This window comes from Ascaphus truei, chromosome 1, assembly GCF_040206685.1.
Source record: "Ascaphus truei isolate aAscTru1 chromosome 1, aAscTru1.hap1, whole genome shotgun sequence".
In the NCBI taxonomy this organism is placed as follows: domain Eukaryota; kingdom Metazoa; phylum Chordata; class Amphibia; order Anura; family Ascaphidae; genus Ascaphus; species Ascaphus truei.
The window spans coordinates 182,214,897-182,230,754 of NC_134483.1; the positions used below are offsets into that span (position 1 = coordinate 182,214,897).

A 15,858-nucleotide genomic window follows, 5' to 3' on the forward strand; every position below is an offset into this window, starting at 1 on the left:
TAAGGTACCCCACTGCTCAACCTTAATATCAAGTATTAATGAGTGATAATAAATTCCTGAAGGTTCATAGGGGAAATAAAGTAGCGAAAGCACATACAGGATATGACCCCCGAAGAGGGCAACAAAAAGGTTCCCGTGCATATTGCACTCAATCAGTTATTTATATACTAGGAGAGAGGACACAGTGGTCTCAAAGTCTAATACTAGAACAGACTAATCACCAAGTATTGGTGAACAATGGTATCCCTTCTGGATACAAAGATATACAAATTATACTGCTTACCATATGATCGTAGAGACACAGTGTAAATAACATTACACAGCTTGTTTTCCAGACGTCACCGCTACAAAGTTCACCTCCAGAGCAGTCAACCCCATGCACACAGTGCAGAGAGCACATACAGTTCAAATGAAATAATACACCAAGTTTTTTACTCTCAGTGACAACTAACAGTTACTATTTTATATTAGTGTACCTCACACAAAAGTACACTTTGTTTTCTGCTCAGATTACGATGTGCCCTTCTACAGCAGCGACTCTTCTCTCACATGTTATCACCCCTTCTATTTTAAATGAATTGTTCTATTAAAGATTGTGTTCTTACAAATCTATCAAAATCCTTGCAATGACCACATTGGGGTATGTATACGTTATTATCTTTACGCTCACCCCAAATCCTGTTTGCACTGCTGTAAGTTACTACTTTACTATACAGTGTGGGACATTGAGTGCATGCAATTTGGGGACTCTGATACTTTGTGTTCGTATTCTCTCTCTCGTGTTCACTCTCTCTCTCGTTCTCTTTTGTGTTCTCTCTCTCGTGTTCTCACGCTCTCTCTCTCTCGTGCTCTCTCTCTCGTGCTCTCTCTCTCGTGCTCTCTCCCTCGTGCTCTCTCTCTCTTTATCTCTCTCTCTCTCCTCTCTCTCCTCTCTCTCCTCTCTCTCCTCTCTCTCCTCTCTCTCCTCTCTCTCCTCTCTCTCCTCTCTCTCCTCTCTCTCCTCTCTCTCCTCTCTCTCTCTTCTTTTTCTATTGAACCCTCCCCTAGTGCACATACCACACATCCCTACATCATAGGAGTGCCGGTATTGCATTGCTTTGCTGGTTCTATTTAATAATGTTTAAGATTTATTTATTGCTCTACAAATTTCCCTCACTGTAAAAGGATCGTTAAAAAAAAAGAATCAAGATCCTCTATGGTAATATTAAAGACCCTGTTTGCCACCAAATTATTTTCATTCAAAAGATTTAAGGGATCTTGTGAACTTTTTTTTATAAAAAATCTGCAAAGATCTCTGCTAATGTTACCATGATGTCTCACTCCAGTGTCATCTGTAATGATCTTTAAAAAATTAGAGGCAGTACTATTTCTTACTAAATTGGCAAGTACTTTCCCAGATTTATTCCCAAATCTCTCAAATCTAAACCTCTGATTATTCATAAATAAATAGTGACAATCCCTGTCCTTAAAATAGAGTTCTAAACGTTCCTACACTTCAACATATTTTTGTTTAGTCTGATGCATTGGTTCTCCCTTGAATTTTAGATTCTGTAGGAAGCACTGATGAGACCCAAGAGGTCAAAACAGCTGTCTGTGGGTAGGTTACTGGCTATGTAGTTCTTAAACCTAGGCTGTGCTGAAAAGCTGTGTAATGTGGCAGGCATAAGCTTATAGGGGTCTATGTTAAAATGGATAAGAAGCAAAAGGTGACACTATGTGCTCATTTGCATGTCATTTCCCAGAATCCCTAGCTGCAGTGGGAGCACTGTATGCTAAGAGATAATGGGGAAAGACATGGTTGCAGACCTGTCTGAGACATATGAATGTGCTCACAAGTGATATTTTGTATTTGCTGTACATATAAAGCCTTGTATGTAGATGTTTATTTATATAGCGCCAAAAATGTACTCAGTGCTTCACAAAGAATAGAGTATAGGGAATTATAATAATACTATAAGCACAGCAAAATCAGACAATAGGAAAGGAAATTCCTGCACCAAAGAGTTTACAATCTAAGCCTTAACATCTATGTTCAAAGAAATATAGTCCGGCTGATCCTTTTTCTTCCTACAGTTTATGGCACTTTTTAAATTACTATACCTGCATTTCTGCCTTAGATTCTTCCTTAAACAGATGATTATTTTTATGTTCTGAATTGCAATTTTTTTTCCCGTAAACTATTTCTCCTTGACAAACTCTCTGAAATTCTAACTTTGAGTAAGGAAAGAGGGGGGCTTTCAATGTACATTACATCAAGATCAATCAATGATCAATATACATCAAGTCATTAGCCTTTGATAGGCAAGTATGATCGTTAGCCACCGGATTTAACCCTCTCCACGAGTCTACTAGATTTATAGGCGTTATAATTGCTATTGCCTTAAAGCGAGATTACATTTTTTGGAATTCAAATGTACTGTATTCAATGTTTTTGTTGCTATCACTATTTTAAGGGCGTTGTCTTCCATACAATTACTTGTTGTCCATCTTTCAACAAAACTTTATTGACAATACCAGAAAAGATCTTTCCCCTGTGTCTCTAGTTACCTTATCCAGATAAACGGCTCGCGTTACAGCTCATATGAAGTTACTGCAAAATGTTTGCTGCTGCTGCGCTTTTTAAAAAATAAGCAGTATCTTCATCAGGGGAATTTCATATTGGACCATTACACAAGGTGGACTTCTGGAGTTAGAAAGAAAAACAAATATAAGATCTCTAAACTGTGGAGAAATGTAAAATTAAACTTTTTATGTGGCATCCAACAGATTGCACTACACCTTTGCGGATGTTTTTGGTGGATACAGACTTCGAAACCATGCAGATGATTACAGATTGTGACCTCACAGAGCAGAGTTTAAGATTTTGCAGCCACCATCTTGGCCAGCTTTCCGGAAGTCACACATTTCTGCAATCACACATGCAAAATCCACAGAAACCTCAGTTTCACGACTACATACAAAAATCCCTTAAACATAAACATTGTAATTAATGTAGACCAAGAAAGACCGTCTGGCGACTCCAGGTATACACACCTTCTGCTAATAGCCTGCGTTGTAATTGGTAAGTGGAGCAATGGAAACAAGCCTGATGGAGGTATGGGGTTAGTAGCTGTGTGCAGTCCCGTTCCCAATGTGTGGTGATCGGCTGCAGTTGCACTGCTATACGGATGGAGTGAATACTCACAATGACCCATCCCTCCTTCTCCTGGCTGGAAGTTCCCCTCCAAGGGTGAATGACGTTCTTCCGTTTCGCGCCCACGATCCGGATGTAGGCAAGAAGATAGAAGATCGATGCCACTGCAGCTCCTATGGAAGTCAGACTCACCAGGTAGGATAATAAAATGAATTTATTTAACTACATAAAACAGATACTGACAAACATGACTAGGAGACCTCCTCCCACGCATTTCGGGCAAGTTTGCCCTTTATCAAGGAGTGCTCATTGAGAAAGGGCAAACTTGCCCGAAACGCGTGGGAGGAGGTCTCCTAGTCATGTTTGTCAGTATCTGTTGTATGTAGTTAAATAAATTCATTTTATTATCCTACCTGGTGAGTCTGACTTCCATAGGAGCTGTGGTGGCATCGATCTTCTATCTTCTATTGTAATTACTGTAACCTGTCAACTAATACCAACCAAGTGTCCACTGTGATAATATAAAAGGGGAATATATTTCAGGTCAAAAGACCACCAGATAATACAAAACCAGGACCACATAAAGAGAGTTCTTCCTTATGAAATAAGTACATTGATTCTTTAAAGAAGTCATACACTATGTTTGGAAATAGGGAAAAGTAGTGTTAATGGAACTATCCAGTATCATTAGACTTCAACTACAGAATACATTATTTTATTTTTTTACGGCAATATAAATTAAGAAATGATTCTATAATAAATACAATGATAATAACTACAAATGATCTGGATGCTGCTTGTTAAGACATACAGTACAGTACTAAAGGAGTGACAGAGAATAAATTATTGTCTCCGTTACACTGTAAATTAGACATTAAATAATACATGGTACAGACATTACAAAACAAGCAAGTTAGAAAAGAATGACCCAATGGTTTTAAGATGAGAGAAACTTAAGGGAAAGATTTAGCAGACACTGCTAACAGCAAATGCACATTTTTCTAACATGAAGCCAACTGCGGTTGTTTTGCATTGTTACATCTTGTTTTCTTAACTCCTCTCCATATAAGTTGGCCATTGGTACAATTACACCAAACATGGAGTATCGCAGGTTTCATTCAGTTGATGTTGTGCAAGTCTTTTTAAACACTTGTTAAAGATCTGACATCGAACCGCAGACCGAATAAAAATTACAAATAATACTTTCCTACAGAGAAAGCCGTCAATCGAGGTCTCCTTTAGTTACACGTAGCAGGGTTTGCCTCGTTTCCCCTTAAAGATGTTACTGACATATTTTGCTGTCTTACCCGAGTGCTCATTCTCAACTAAACACATACTTATGAGATTAGTTAGGTGCACAGATTTAATTACATGTGTGGAAAAATCTGACAATGTCTATGGGTAACCACAAACAAAGGCAAAATTACTCTGTGTTTTCCAACATTTTCTTATGTTTTCCAAAAAGAAAACAAAATCTTCCCCACAGCCATAATGCAAAACTTACTGTGCTTGTTCTGTTTGTTTCAGTATAAAACACATCTCATAAAATAAAGTCATCCCAAAATATAATACAATTAAAAAGCCTTGCATTTGTGAAATGCATGCTTCATCTAACATCAAGCATTTTAAATCCCGTGTCTAATTTTTAACATAGCACATTCCTAAAACCTTAATGTACAGTGTCTGCAAACATATTGTAAATACAGTATATTCACGTACATTCGCGTATATTCATTAATTGCTAAAATACACTTTATGCAATTAATGCTCGTAATACTTTTCATGATCTTTGCACTAAAACAATAGATTCGAAATAAGTTGAGGAGTAGGTTGATGGGAGGCTTCATGTCTCAATGGATTACAACAATCTATTAGAAAACTGCTTCTTGAAAAGTAGAAAAGTTAAATATAGGACAGCAATTCCTATATGAAGTGCTAGCAGAAGTACAGTAAGAGCATTACTTTTGCTATCACATTGCAGAATGAGAACTATACATGTAGTTGCATAGTGAATAAACTGCTAATAATAATCACACCTCATTTGAATGGCTGAATGGCATGGGAAGGTTGCTTGGCTTTAGAACAGGGCATGTCATTACAGGTGTGCCACATTTTAACAGCTGGAAAGAGCCCAATTGCACTGTAATTGTAAGTCCCACGCTCTTGGGAATTTACAATTAGTAGCTGTTTAAAGTAATGTAATCCGATTCATGTAAACACTTGCTAATTAAATCCAAGTTATTATGTTTGCCATACCACAACACTTTTTCAGTCTATACTTAAGGTACAGTCAGAGTCCTGAGGAACAACACCTTTCTACTCAAGAAAAGAATAATTATGCAACCATCTTTGAAGATATTATACCCTGTAACTTATTTGGTGTCACCGCTATTTGTGTACTATTTTTGTATGTGAGTACTGTATTTCTCTTCAAAATAAACGTGACTTTTGTGTGCTAAAACCGGAATGCAGAGTTCTGTTATGCTATTGTCATCTATAGAAAAGTCAAAGGACATTAAACAGTGTGCATGCTAATTAATCGTCCTGTACCATACTGTACATGTGAAGGAAATGCCTCAATTGCTAACAATATCTATAGTGCAACAATTAGCAATAATTCATAAATGAAAGCAATATGACATTATTTTTTTCCTATTCTTTTTTCTGTGACTGAAAAGTTGATGATACCCAGATATTCCAACCTGGGGCATACTCCATACTCCATTCCACAATCAGAACCCACCTTACCTCTTGTTTCAACATTGTGCCTCATTCCTTCCAGACCAGGGGTGCGCAAACTATGGGGTGTGCCACCCAGGGGGGCGTCACACGATTCCCTGCGGTGGGTGCGACACGAGATTCTTTGCAGGGGGTGCAGCGCTTACAGAGGCCCCGCGTGCTTCCCGAAGTCATCTAAATTAAAGTATCAGGATACTCTTTGAGGAAGCACTATCTCAGCGCAAAACATGTCAGAGGTACATCCCCTGCACCACCATGCTGTGCACCCCCCAAAAATAATACTTTTAATTCATTCGCTTAGCCCCGGATTGTTTTTTTCTTGGACCGGCTGTGCTTCAGTTTTCCCACGAGGATTCCTGTCTGCATTGTACACCAGCTGGATGCACGCCTCTGGGACGGCATACAAACCACACTCATGTGAGTAAGAACTACATCATTATATCACTGGATATTCATATCTTGCTCTAGGTTTGCTGCCAGATAGAGATCTGCTGTTCACACTGATGTTCATACAGTATACACCAGTTAGTTCAGATTTGGTTTTTGTCACACCATTGGCAGCAGGTAACCTATTAATGAGCTCTGCAATCAAGACACTCCTAGTTGTTTGTGATCACTTGCCTATCCCAGGGTCCGCCTAAGCATGTTTATTCACTTATGACTATCAGATCTCACACTTTGATGCACTTGGGTTGGAGGACATTCCTCCTACAGTTTCTACTGGCATCAAATGATGCTGCGGGGTCACGTGACGCTGGATTGCCATGACTATGTGACATCACATGATGTCGTGACATCAGAACGCCACAGCCAAGATAAGGAGAGGGAGGCGCGAACAGGGGGGGAAAACCATCAGGGGGCGCAGGGGAAAAAGATTGCGCACCCCTGTTCTAGACTGTAGGCTCTTGCGAGCAGGGCCGTCATTAACTCTTTGTATCTATTTGTTCATGTCTGTCCTTATTTGTATTTAACTGTTTATGTAATTGTCAAAAATCTGTACTCTCACTGTACCGCGCTGCAGAATATGTTAGCACTTTACAGCTAAACAATAATAATAATATACTATAAGCAGCAGGGAAATTTAGGCTGCGTCCATGGTAATTGCAGCCGTGCGGAGGCGCGCGGAGGCGCGCGGAGGCTGAGGGAAAGCGGGTGCTTTCCCTGGCAATGGTATGCGTGCCACCTGTGGGCGTGTCTAGGGGCGTTCTAGTGACATCACGGAGCTGGTTCGCCCTCATTGGGCAAACCACTCACGTGACTGGCCTGTCATGCCAAGAAATCAGTTTCAACTGATTTCTTGCGCAACGCTCGCCCCCTCCCGCTTCCGCATGCACCCGCACGCCACATAGACACGAACATTGCCTTTAGGCAGTCTGTTTGCTCAGCGTGAGGACAGGTCCGCGCGGTCTGCCATACCATGGACGCATCCTTAAATAGCAAACCCAAAACTGAATAGAAGCTCCAAGAGTGCAGATTGTCGAAGCTACAACAATAAAACCGGAGTCTGTGTGAAGGGGTTTGAAGGAAGGAAGTCTCTGATAATGCAGCTAGTGATAGAGAGGGCAGAAAACAGAAACTAGGCAAATAATAGATACCTGTATAAGTTTGAGAGAATTCTCACACAGTCTGCCTCAGTTCTTAGCCCCTTAACCAAGACTGCAGTCGGTGTGGAGTAACATTTACTCACAATCGTGCACCGTCATTTGTGGTTCCAGCTGATCTGCGTAGATCAATTCTGCTGCTCCAGAAGCACCTCCGGAATCCCCAGTGGTGTCCACTCGATCCAAAGTAGCAAAATAAAGAGGTAAATAGATAAAGATACTGCCACTCTGAGGAAAAAACGGCGAAACTCACCAGGTTTTTCCTCGGAGTGGCAGTACCTTGATCTATTTACCGCTTCATTTTGGGAAACTTAAATACTTCAATAACCTGATCATCAGTCAGCCAAGAGAACTCAGCCCCTATTTGGTGGACCTCACTGTTAATTCAGTAGACAGTAACTCAACTGCAACTCAATGGCATGAGTGTGAGAGAATTAGGACCAAATACTTTTCTATTTGTGTTCTACAATGCAGTCAATAAATTGTAATCCTGCCAAATGGTTAATATACTTGCCCAGTGGGTTCAAATGTTTTTGTTGAATCTACATACAGTAGTTACAAAATCTATAAATGCTGACATGATTATGTAGACCAAAAACCCAATAAATGTAATTATCAATTATAATGCACTTATCATATATTTGTTCTTGGGTCATATTGATATTTCTAATACTTTGTAAAGTCATAGTTTTTTTTAATTGTTGGTAGTATCGTACTGGCTTTTTATGTAACCAGTCACTCTGACGTTGCTAAAATATTTTGTGAGGCAAATTTCACATATTAAGTTTTTGGTGGTGTCTATTCCAGAGCACCTACAGTATATGTGAAAGTGATAAGCATAATCTGCAAGTTTTCTACCTCTACAGTGTTTGTTTCGAAATGTTTAGTCCATAAGAACAAGGAAACATCCTCAAATGTCTTAAATGCTGGCTACAAAGGAACAAGTGCATTAAGCAATATCCATTAAACTAATGCACCATTATTCTTTGTTTTAGGTAAATTGTTTGTTGTGATAAATAAATCAAAGTAGTCAATGCATTTCTGCTGTAGACATAATTTTTATTCTTTGCTGACATAATGTAACTCTAGAAATTGATCACAGGTTTTTGCCAGTACAAACAATAAAAATGTTTCTTTTCCCACCAATCCATAAGACTTGAAAAGTTGTAAAGTCGTTGTACCCCACAACTTTTATAGGCTTGTTATAATTTGTATTAGTTTGCCTAACAGAATAATAGATCGTTTCATTAAAATACAATACAAATCCAATGCTAATACAGCTCAAACCACCAGATCTTTATAAGCCAATATACTGTATGTAAACATATACCATGTCATGTATTTATTTGTACATTGGGAGCACGGGAATAGTGGACTTTTTCTTAAAAAGTCCCAAATAATCTAAGAGCAACAATGCAAGGAGTGCTGGGAATGCATTGTTTCTCTTATACTATGTCATACTGTATGTACTATCAGCTCTCACTAGATGGTTCAAAATTATAAAGGGAGTATCAAGCTGGTGATAAAGTGGTGGGGTCAATGTCATTTCAGAACTGATAGATTAAATCTGTGGTGGTGTCAACTCCTGCATCTAAAATATGAGAAATTAGTTGGAGAACTTAGACTAATCTCTTATACCACTTTAAAGTGCAAACATTGAAAAGTGTAAAGATGGGGCGGTTCAAACTTCCTCCACAGAGCAGAAGGTGCATACGTTTGGCTTTAGCAGTATATATACTGCCATAGAACAAATTTAACTCAAGTATTAAAAGAAGTTTAAAAATATAATTTGCATGTAAAATACAAATTACCCAATAGTCATACGACCCTGAACCAAGGGAATCATACCACTTCAACCACTTGCCTGAGCACTCCATAAACCTTTAGTAAATCTAGTGGTACACAAATCAGGCTTACTGGAGGTAATTAACTTGTATATGGGACCATATTTACTAAGTGGTGCTAGTCCATAAGAAACCTTGTTGCGCTGAAAGACACCTTATGGTCAATTTAAATGAATAGGCCATATGGTGTCTACTGCTGATGGAAGGTGTGTTATGGAGTAGCACCACTTAATAAATAGGACCAATAGTAAATTTCTGTTTGTATTTCCCTTTATTTTTAACAAGCATTACATTTTTGGCAATCTCTTTGCATATTCATAGGGGTTGGATGTTGTTACCTTAAACCTTAATCCTCACTGGATTTTTTGTGCATTCACAAATCATGTGAAATTTCTAAGATATATGCTTTTGCTTAGCTTACAGTATGTTTGCAGGGAGATACATGTACCTTTTCGAGTTAGACACCTACCCTACCCTATGAGAGTGATCTCTAAGGCCCAGATCCACACGGTTTAGCACGTCTTTACTCAAATATGAATGTGAGCTGAGCTCAGGGATCCTTAATCATTTTAGCTCGGGTAGCACAGCTACTACTTCTGGTCATATGCAACATGATTTACTTATAGAGTTGCCCACTGTCTTTCAGTGTTGAGTGCTGTTTATTCATCATTTATTTTATTTATTTATAGTGTTTTACCAGGAAGTAATACAGTGAGAGTTACCTCTCGTTTTCAAGTATGTCCTGGGCACAGAGTTACGATGACAATACATGGTTACATTAAATGAACAGAGGTTATACATTATTTCTACAGCCATTTCATCGACAGTTAGAGATATAATAATGTTTCAGACATTTTTGTCTCAGCAAGTGAGTTGCTAAAAGTATATAGCAGCTCATGTGGCTTTGGACGTTCATTGCCACTATGGCTTAATGCAATGCATTACTTCTTTTGGTTACTTACCGTACATCGGACACATGCAAGCTTTGTCTACTCCTGCGTTGTGTTTCTTATTATCGGGCTTTGCATTTTCTGCACGTGGAAACGTTTTTATTAGATCCTCTAGTGTCTTATGTTTAACAAATGCAACTACTGTATAGATGCAGTAAGCAAGGCTCATAATTCATTTTTTACCAGTGGGACCTGCAGTATGTCGCTGTATATGGCAGAGAAATGAGTTGTAGTTACCTCAGGAAGTGAAGGAGTTTAATGTATTGTTTGTTCTATTGGACTGTCTTCAAATGGAGCTGGCACTCACAATGAGGTATTCAGTTACTCTCTGTATTGCAATAAAGACAGGCACTCATCATGTTTGTCAGGAATTAGCCTTCTCCTTTCATTTAAATTTAATCACGCAGTGATGTTTAACTTGCATTTGTTAGAGATGAGGCATTCAGAGATGGTTTTATGGTTGAAAAAAAAAATCTAATGATTTTGGGGCTGGAGCCGAAGGAGATCGGCAGACAGGAGGGTAATTGTTCCCTTGGTAACATTTAAAATAAGTTAGGATCAGAGTGTCCTGGAGTTGTAGCTTTTCAGAGCTTCTTGTGACATTGCTGGACATCTAATGTATTGGGATTTACAGAGAGCATATAATCATAACCAAAGTAAATCTGTTTAAGAAAACGGTTACATTCATTTGTTTTTAATGTTGGGCCAGATTTCCATTATCTTTTCCCTGAAATTCAATAAATAAATAAAAGACCGATTGGCAGCCAAAATGTTAATTCAACTGAGCTCAGCATAGAATAGAAACCTGCATGAAGCATTGTGTGGGCTACATAGGAAAATGGAGGCTATAGACGGATAGAGAAGGACCTGGTGTTTTGAGTTTCACATAAAAATACATATTTTTGGTTACAGTTCGTAATTAAAAATCTATATATCAGTTAGTTATATTTTAGGTTTTTAGAGACTTATAGGGATACAGAAAAGATTAGCTAGGCACACTCACATGACATCTAAACACATCAACTCGCGGCGTCCTTCCGGTTCCCTGGGAAAGTCAGTTGTTGTCATCCTGTCCTGCTACCACCGAGTAAGCATTCAAAGTAAGACAAGATGACTGCATACAAGGGATTAACCCCTGGGGTTGTCCTCTATGAAACGTTGTGGCTGTTTTTTCTCTCTGCACGGAGCACTGAATAAACAATTTGGGTAAAATACCACTGAAGTGGTAATCCCTTGTAAGAAAGTCGTCTTTTCTTACTTTTAATGTTGTTAGAGACTTACTGATATTAATAAAAAAATATATAAACAAATATGAAGGTGGGTACACACAAAGACAGTTGATGCAGTATTTCTCTACAGGTACAGGTAGAGAGCTTGCGATGAGATATATATTTTCCTGTCTTAGGCTCAGATCAACAAACGCCTCATTAAGTACTAACAGGTATCTTCAAAGCTTCCTAACCCAATGTTAAGTGCTGTTTTCAGTCGTAACGGAGCCTTGCGATACTATAATGAGCGTTGTGCTATTGGTATGCAAAAGAGGTGTTCCATCTTACAACACCTAGTATTAGCTTTGTACAAATACTGAAATATGAGAGAGATAGATAGGTAGCCGAGGTTGTTGGTTCTAATCCTGTTGGGCCTAGCACCAGTACTCCCTTCATCACAAGGGTTCTTAGTATTGTCAGTATAGGTCTTATGGAAATCCTTTTAGGCGGTGTGGGCTGTAAATCACTTAAATATACTTTACATACTCAATTAGCATATCTCCCTGGTATCTAAGGTGTGCTCCTTTCTCATGAGAGGTGTCTCTCCATATGTTATTTGGAGGGTGGTTTCAGGGGTTATATAGTAGAGAATGGCATCAGTGGTCTTGACAGAATATACATTAGTAAGGTTGAGATATATCTTTGCGCCTACACAAAGAGAATTCCAAACTTCTCTGCTCTTCATCAGCTCCCTCTACCACTCTGCTGATGTGAAGTAGTGGTGAGGGATGGGTCACACAAGCATGCAGAATATGTGTGAATGGCTGTACTTTAACAGCCAGTGTCACAAAAGGTGAATGTCCATGAATAAAAAAGTGGCACGTACTAGTCACCAATCCAATGCTCAAAAACTATATATGCAGTAAACCTATTTTTGCCCTCAAACATAATCCAAGCCTATGGGACATATTGGTACAGATGGATCCAGTCTATAAATATGCCTCTTTGTTTCCTAAACCAACCCTTTCTCTATTCAATAAATGTTATTTTAAATGTCATGGTTGTGCCACGTGCTGAAGCAGACATATTGAAGGTACATCCTACAAGCATGTTCACTCTGGTAAAAAGATCAAGATCAACTCATTCCTGACGTGTCATTTGACCTCAGCAATCTACACGAACCAGTACCAATGCAGTCATATACATTGGCATGACTGACCGTACCTTTCGTGAACGGATGAATGAGCATTTAACTGGCCCTCAGGAAGGGAGAAACTATCAAACCAGTCTCTAGACACTTTCTGGACTATGGGAATCAATTATCTTTGCGCTATATGTTTATTGACTAGGCACGCCGATGCGTATGAGCAAATTACTAATGAGAAGCCCGATGGATTTTCCAATAGGACACTGTTTGAAGAGAGGCCTTAATGAGAAATTAAATCTAGGCTGCTTCCTCTGATAGGGAGACATATGGCCAAGCCTTGAGTCCAGGCTCATATACTATCACTGAACTATAGGTGCAAACCATTTTGGTGGATTTGTAAGGGTTCCAGTCCAGGCTTTGACTGGAACCAGCCCTTATCTGACTGCTGTGGACATTTTGATTACTGGCAGCCTGCTATATTGGCTGCACCTGCTCAAGGGCTTAAATAGCAGCCAGTGACTTCCAGTCCCTGCCTGAGCATTGTATATGTTTCCCTGTGTTCCGGGCCACCTTGGGTTCTAGCTACTGAGCCTTCCGTTTGTGAGCCTTCCCTGTGTTCCTGGCCACCTTGGTTTCTAGTAGCTTAGCCTTCGTTGTTCATGAGCCTTCCCTTTTCCTGAGGCTACTCTGTTGCTGTGCCTAGCTTGTTGCTGAGCCTTCCTTGTTCGTGAGCCATACCTGTGGCTTCCCTGTTCCAGAGGCTAGCCTGTTCATTTGGAATCCCTGTTGCTGAACCCAGATCGTGACCCAGACATCGCTGCCTGCCGCCTGCCCTGACCCTTTTGCCTGTTGCCTGGACTTTACACCCCTACAGCCAGCTCTGACCTCCTGCCTGCTTACCGACTACGGATACTCTAACAGGACATTGTCCCTGGACTCTGGTTAGTTAATTTGCTTCCCTACCTCAGCCCTGCAGGTCCGCTTCCTGATCGGAGACGAGCACCATCACAGATAACTGACAACCTTATTGCATAATTGGATATCCAGTATTTCATGAGGATTCCCATCTGTCTGGAAGTCTCAACAGAGAATGACTTTCTAACTTGGGAATATCAATTGTAATTTTTATATATTGAACATGGATAATTGATACACTTACAGTATGCTGGTTCTGTACTAATGTTTTATCCTTTACAGGAACCTATGGGTTATCTATTATAGAGCTATAGGATGAAGCAATAATGTGCATTGATATGTGCTCCATTATTCTAGTGATGCTGTCCGTAGCCATTGTGACACGAAACTTAAGGCACCACTTTATTTGTACCATCGACCATGAATATATGATTGGTCCATAATAATACCTTTTGTGACTATTCTAATCTATACCCTCTTGTTGGCCCTGTGGCAATTTATTTGTGCCATTGCGCCTAGGGGTTGTTTGTCATCATTTGATATAGTCAATCTATATGTGATTCTGATATTGGTGCTGTCCGTGTATATAGCGCGAAACTTAAAGCCCCATTTTATTCCTCCTCCCGTACTACCACATCTCCTCATTAGACATTTGGTTGTGCCTCCATTGGGGGATATATATTCCTCTGACATGTGAGTCTGATGAATTAGATGCTCAGTCCTAGCACATCAATCTATGTTTGTACATTTATACACATATGTTGCTTGTTTATATATTATATATAATGCTGTGCACTATTTGCACTTTATTACATGTTTTTTACATTCTTACTTAAATATATGTACACTCTGGTTGAATCATATTTTGCAACATGTTGATCGACATTTAGGGACAATTCTTGTATAGTAGTGTTTACTTATCTGTATCAGTATCTTACATCTAAGGATGATAGACATAGTTGTGAGAATGCTACACAGTTCTGTGTGTGTCTTGTTTTATTCTGGTAGCTTTGGCTACCATTGTTTTACTACTATTACTCACTTTACTGCAATTTAACACTTTATGTTCCTATTGCTGCACTTTGCAGCATAGGTTTCATTGTAGGCTTTTTTGGCTCTGTTTTTCTGATGACACGCCCATAGAGGGTATACAGTATAGGAAATCCACTGTCACTTTATCTTGACAAAGCAAGTGGACCGAAACATTGATGCTTGTGGAATTTTTGTTTTTGTTGATGCTTGTTGCATACATTTTATAATCTTTGGAAGACCAACGGCGAGCCTCTTTTTCTACTTCGATTACACCAGTGGCTCCGCAGCCGGCGAGACCATTGTTGCTGAGCACCTGTGGCGATTTGTTACCCAGTATCGGGAGTGCACCTTTATTTGAACCGTGAATAAAATAGGACATATGATAAAGTACTAAAAACAAGAATCGAAAATGTTAACAAGAGTGAATGAGAGTTGAGTGATAAAATATCATTGATACAGTATTTAACAAAAAGTAAATAAATACAGAACAATATAAATTACATGATAAAGGTTATGAGGCATTTCGAATGCTTCTATCACCTTTTTAATGTGAGTATTGGCAAACATCTTGCAGCGTAAGGTGAACTGTTGTATTCATCAATTTACCTTGCAGACCTTGCTAGCACTTTGTCTTTAAAATCACTAAAAGGTTGGTCTTTGCTGAGCTTCACACAGTCTATACTTCTGAATTGAGGAATTGCCTTCCCATAATTAAATGAGAGAGTTAGTTGCAGCCCTCTGCACAAATTACTATCCAGTGCATGCAAAATAGTGTATTATAAGTAGTCATTTATTCTATTTATTCTACAGGTATTGATGTGTATTGGATTCGCTCTATTTTTGAGGCAGTGCCATGGTAACTGGTCTCTTGACAAAGACCTCATGTCAGAGCTCAGCTAAAATAGAATAAGAAATGCAGGTATCCACAGTAAGGTTGATGGACCTAACATTCCCACTCTGTGTCAATCTTTATTTCCTACCCACAAAATACTAAGACACAATTATGGGTGAAAAAGGCCACAGAATTTTATCGACAATCTACAGATGCAGCGGCCGTTATTAGAATATTTCACGGAGCCGTTTTCGTGTGCGCTGCTGTACTCCACGCGACATTCACGCAGCCAATCCCACCAGGCACACGTGTTTATCGTGTTTGCTTTGTTTGAATTTCATGGATTCTTTTTCTCTGGGTGCAATTCTTCGCATATCCGTGGCAGAAAAGAATGCATTGTAATGTGTACAGTACTGTGCTACTGTGTCAATTTCAGGTGTTTAAAAACCAGAACACT

At 39.3% G+C, this 15,858-nt stretch overlaps 1 long non-coding RNA gene across 1 annotated transcript; it reads left to right on the top strand.

Annotated features, from left to right (window-relative positions):
* The first annotated feature begins 510 nt into the window (after positions 1–510).
* On the top strand, positions 511–3,298 carry LOC142469952 (uncharacterized). The gene is made up of 3 exons (XR_012789134.1): positions 511–640; positions 1,546–1,597; positions 2,767–3,298. It is a non-coding gene; the product is annotated as an uncharacterized LOC142469952 (long non-coding RNA).
* Positions 3,299–15,858: the final 12,560 nt, after the last annotated feature.